The sequence below is a fragment of the Corvus hawaiiensis genome, chromosome 26 (genome assembly GCF_020740725.1).
Source record: "Corvus hawaiiensis isolate bCorHaw1 chromosome 26, bCorHaw1.pri.cur, whole genome shotgun sequence".
NCBI lineage: Eukaryota > Metazoa > Chordata > Aves > Passeriformes > Corvidae > Corvus > Corvus hawaiiensis.
In genome coordinates, this window is record NC_063238.1 from 28,146,639 (window position 1) to 28,152,201 (window position 5,563).

Genomic DNA, 5,563 nt, shown 5'->3' on the forward strand with positions numbered 1-5,563 from the left:
CCTGCAGAACCCCACTAGTGACAGGACAGTCTGATCTTTTCCCATTCTCTACAACCCTCTGTGCCCAACCCATGAGCCAGCTGCTCACCCATCGCATGATATATTTATCCAGCTGTGTGCTGGACATTTTGTCCAGAAGGAGACTAACGCACTGCATGGTGGGTTCGTGAAGGGTTGCTGCGTTTTCCTGAAATGTCCCTGGCAAAGGAATTGTTCCGGTGGGTGCAGTATAGCACTCCAGCAAGCTTATTCCTTTCACCCGTGCAGCTGTTAGGCACAGATCTCACACACACACACTCAAGCCAGATAGCTCAGCGTTACCAGAGGCAGAGTTAGGAGGGCTCTCCTGTACGGCACTTCCACGGACGAAGTTTATTGCATCCTGCCGTGAAAGGAGACCAGAGACAAAAGAGAGAGGACCATGAAGGGTCCAGGGTTTTTGTACTGGAGCGGGGAGAGCATCAGAAACGAATGATCTGAGGGCATGGGGGCAGTACAAAGGTGGGACTAGGGTAAGGGAACCAATAGGGAAACTCCAGGGGCATGCAGGGTATCAAGCCATTCAGACAGACCAAGTTGGCATGGCACCACAAAGCCTGACGAGAGAGGCTTTTCCTTTCTCACCATGAGATCAGGGGGTGTTCTTAAACCTCGGAATCGGTCCACCAGCAGGCCCCTGCTATTTTGGGGCTCCTTGGCCCCTTAGCCATCACAATCACTGGCTCAGCGGCTATAACAGGAGACTGTGAGAAACAGTACCAGAAGTTTTACTGAAATCCAAAAATGTTGCATCAACTGGCTTCCCTTGATCAACTTAGTGGCTACCTTGCCATAAAAGGAAATCAGGTTTGATAAGCAGGACTTCTTTCTCATGATGCCATGCTGGCTGTGACCATTGACTGCATTGTCTTTCAGGTGTTTTTCAATACCTCACATTTCAGCCAGGCACTGAAATGAGACTAACAGGCTTGTAGTTTTTGTGATCCTCCTTCTTGTCCTTCTTGAAAATAGGAACATCATTTGCCATCTTCCAGTCAGCTGGGACCTATCTGGATTCTCAACTTCCATTTTCTCTTACCTTCGCAGAGTGACTTCTTCCATAAAGATAAGTGTGACTTCCTAAAACTCAGAAGTTCCCAAAGTTCATGCTTAAACCTGGATAAGATTGAACGTAATAGTTAACAGTCTTTGATAAAAAGATAATCTAAAATTCCCTTCTGGTTCTTTCTTATTTCAGTGAAATATCTATTTGAATCTCTTTCTCCAAATGCTTTTGATACTGGCATGGAATTCATCATTATGGATTAGATATATTAATTTATCTAGAAATCCTGTCATTGAGTGTCAGTTTCAGAGTGAAATAAGTTTGTAAAATGAAAATATGCATACAGATATGAGAATTAATTAAATGGCAACTGGAAAAAAATTCATGTTTCAGAACCCATTTAACACATTCTTCTTTCACATGCAGTATGCGATGCAACAAGAAAAGTAATTGGACTATAACAATGTTGCATTGAAATGCTTTTTTAATAAAGAAGCCTTCATTTTAAAAAAGGGGGCAGAAAAGCAAAACAGAATTCCTTCACAACTTCCTATCAGTAATCACATTTTAAGCCATCTCCACAAAAGCAGGGCTCCACGATGCATAACAATTATTTGGGAAGACAAATGTCATAACTGTGAACTTGCCCCCCCACCTTTCTTAACTTTCACCAATATATAGGAAAAGTTATTCTTCCAAGCCTTCCATCTTCTCCAATTGTTTTGGAGAGCAACTGTATTATAATGTTTGATAACAGTGTCTTAGGCAGAGTGGGTTTTTCCCGTCCACATAGAAAACAAGAAATAAAAAAATGATTTTGACATACTTTTCTATAGCTGTGTGTGAAGTAGTAAACTTCTGGTATTGAATACCAAGCTACTTTAAAGATATTAATATTGAGCCTTTCAAGGTTTTGCTAGTTTATGCATTTTGTTTCTCATCTGCCCTATATCTGGAAGCTTTAGTGTTGTTTGCAAAATTTTCTTTCTATGTTTGCAACTTTTTTAACTTTAGAGAACATCTCATAGTGCTGGTGTTTCTCCTTGGTACACAAAGGCAGTGTGCATAGAATCCACAGCTAATAAAATTCACCAATAGCTGACATGTTCACTGTCCTGTACAGTGGGCTTATTTCATTTCCGGTAAGATTCTTATTTTAGTTAGCATCCATTTTTCTGGTTTGAACTCCTTATACTGAGGTGAACAAGATAGCACTAGTCCATATATGGCATCTGAAAGATACCAGAGTATTTGACACTGTACTGGGCTTAGCTGGCAGGGGTTTGGTAGTAGAGCGGGTGTTTTCTGTAAGAAGATGATAGAAGCTGCTCCCATGTTGGACAAAGCTTGTTTCAGTTGATTACAAGACAGACCCATTACTGTCCAAAGCTGGAGAAATCAATGGTGTTGGTAGTGCCTCTGTGATAACATATTTAAGAAAGGGTAAAAAAATATTTCAAGATCTGTGAGAGAGGAGTAAGAATGTATGACACAGCCCTGCAGACACAAATGTCAGTGAAGAAGCCGGGGGGAGGAGGTGCTCCAGATGCCAGAGCAGAGATTGCCCTGCAGCATAGAGAACTGACGAGGAGCAAATACCCACTCTGAAGACCATGAAGGACTCCACACAACAACAGGCATGTGTTTCCTGTGCCCCTGTGGAGAGCCCACCCTGGAGAAGGCCACCCTGGAGAAGAAACTGTTGCCCATGGACACTAGTCCATAAACAGCAGGTTTTTGTCAGGAAACCTGTCCTGTAGGGGACCCGTGCTGGAGCAGTCTGTTCCTGAAGCATTGTACCTTGTGGAAAGGACCCACACTGGAGCAGTTCCTGAAGATCTGTAGGCCATAGGAAGAGCCCATTTTGGAGGTTTGTGAACATCTGCATTCAATGGGAAATACCCCACACTGGGGTGGGGAAGAATGTGAAAAGAAAGGAGCAGCAGAGACAAGGTGTCTGCATTCTCCATCCCGATGCACTGTTCAGGTGGAGAGGAGGTAGAAGAGTTGAGAGGGAAGTTGAGAGGAAGGAAGAGTTGATGTGAAAGTCTTTTAGTTTTTTTTTTGTTTGGTTTTTTTTTTATTTCTTAGTTTCTTACTTTCTTACAAGTAAATGTCAATAAATTAAATTAGTTTCCCCAAGCTGATTGTTTTGCCTGTGGAAGTACTTGGAAAGTAATCTCTCTGTCCTTATTTCTATCCACAAGCCTTTTGTCATATTTTCTCCCTCTGTCCTGTTGGTGGAGGGCGACTGATAGTGCAGTTTGGTGAGCAACTGGCAGCCAGCCAAGGTCAACCCACCACAAGCACATATGAAGGCCAAAAATGAAGCATCCAACATAAAATTTTAAAGTAGTTCTTGAATTAGTCAGATATACTGAGTTCAGCAAACAGGACTGCCAAAGATGGACTAAGCCCTTAATGGCTTGTGAGAAAGGGAAGAGAGTAGAGGTGGTACCTGAGGCTCGAGGGGACTGATAGAAAGGGCATGACTACGGCAGTCCTGTGTCACAATAGACAGTCCCTGGCCTGACTGCAGCAGCTGCCCTGGTCTCAGGTTGTGGGCTGTGACTAGTGCTTCTCCCACTAGAGTGTGTCACACCGTACAGAACGATGGACAACTTATGGCTGCACTAAACAAGTGGAGGATTCAGTCTCTGTAGTGGGTTGAACCTGAGTTAATGGACAGATTTTTAGACCAATAACGCTTCTCACAATTTACATATTTAAGCCGTGCGGAAAGGCGGGAATTTCCTCTTGCTCCAGCTTGCCTGCCAGAAGGTGGGGGTCCTCAAAGCCTCTAGGCCCCGCTGGGCTGGGGCACCTGCCCCCTTCCCCTTTTTCCAATGCCATGGCACGGACCCTGGGTTGCTGGGGGCGGGGGGGGGGAACTATCCCAGAGCCGCAGGCAACTAAAACTAGCTGCCACACAACTAAACCCATCTGGCGCAGCTTCTTGGGACCGATGGGTCCCTCTCCTCTCCATGCGGAGCCGGCAGAGCCAGCGGGGGCTGGCGGAGCCTCCTTTCTGCAGCCAGCACACTTTGTGCTGAACTGAAGAAGACACCATGCAGCCAGCAGCACAAAGGGAGCGAGGCTTTCTCCACCGTAAAGCCTGAACAAGAACACCCCTCAACATGGCGGCTTCAGAGTCAGAGAGAAAGTGAGTCATGTGAGACGAAGCTGAAAATGGCGATGGGAGAAAAGAGGGCGGGGCTGTGTTTTTCACGCGTAAGCTTAAAAGTACTTCTTGCAGGCAGTGGTAAGAAACTGTAATATCACAAACTGTTAGTTTCTTTAGTCCATTTGAAGTACATGGGGGGATGGAGAATTCACACAAGGCCTGTGAAGATTGTGAAGAGTGCCTGTGCCAGGCTATATAGAAGCAGTGAAAGGCTTTTAGGGACTTGTGACGAAGAAAGCCTTTGTGTTCAGGCCAAAATAACTCATCCTTAAAAAGACTAATAACCCCATGTGATGGCCCATGTCTGGCAGTGTGAAGAAACTGTGAAATTTCTCATAGGATGGAGGAGATGTTTTTTCACTACAGCAGATTTATTTCCAGGCAGATCTGTTGTTAGTGGCAGTTTGGGAACCATGTGAAGCAGAAGAAACCCTTTTTTCCTTAAGCATAAGAAAGAGACTTTTCAAGAACTGCAACACTGACTAAAATCCCATGTTCTGTTATCCTTTGTGCGAGTTGGGTAAAAAGAAGGGGGTGCTGGAAGAGAGGGTAGGTTTGCTTTAATTTCTCATTATTTCTTTTTAATTTTAATTCTGTCAGTAATAAACTTTTTCTTTGTACAGGAACTGTTTAAGTTTGAACCTGTTTTGCCTTGCAGCTCTCTAGTTTTCCTCAATATTTTCTTATTTTTTCCCCTTATGAAAATAACAGATTTCATGTGCTTGATGCTTAGCTACATCAAACCATGACAGTCTCCTAAAATGGGCATCATAGAATGTTGTGATTTCTGGCAAAAAGAAAGATATTTCTCTCTTCACTTCTTGATGCACACTTTAAAACAGGTACAGGGCTATGATGTTACATAGGACAGAAGAAGTTTAAGAGAAGGCACTTGGACCAGCTCAGCTTGATCCATGTACCGGCACCAAGTGGAAGTAGCAAATGATAGTAGCAGGAGACATCATTCTGCAGGGATCAGCATTTGTCTCCCAAACAGATTTTCTGTATTGTGAAGTTTATTGCTTGTCAGGAGCTCAGTCTGGGACGTTGAAGAGAAATTGCTGAGGTTCATCTGAATTCAGTCTTATGTCTCATTGCTCATCTGCATTGACATCAGTGACACTGTCAAGGGAGTTTATAGGCTGTAAAGCATGCAACATCGCAGCTCAAGGAACACCTCAATTCTGTCAAAGGGAAGGACTTACAAATGAGCCGATGGATCCAGTGAGTCAGTGCCTGATTGGTTGCATGATATTTCAGACTGCTCTTTGGCTTTTCTGACTGTAGCTCTCTCTCTGAGGAATTAGGATTTCTGGGGAGAGATAGGATACACC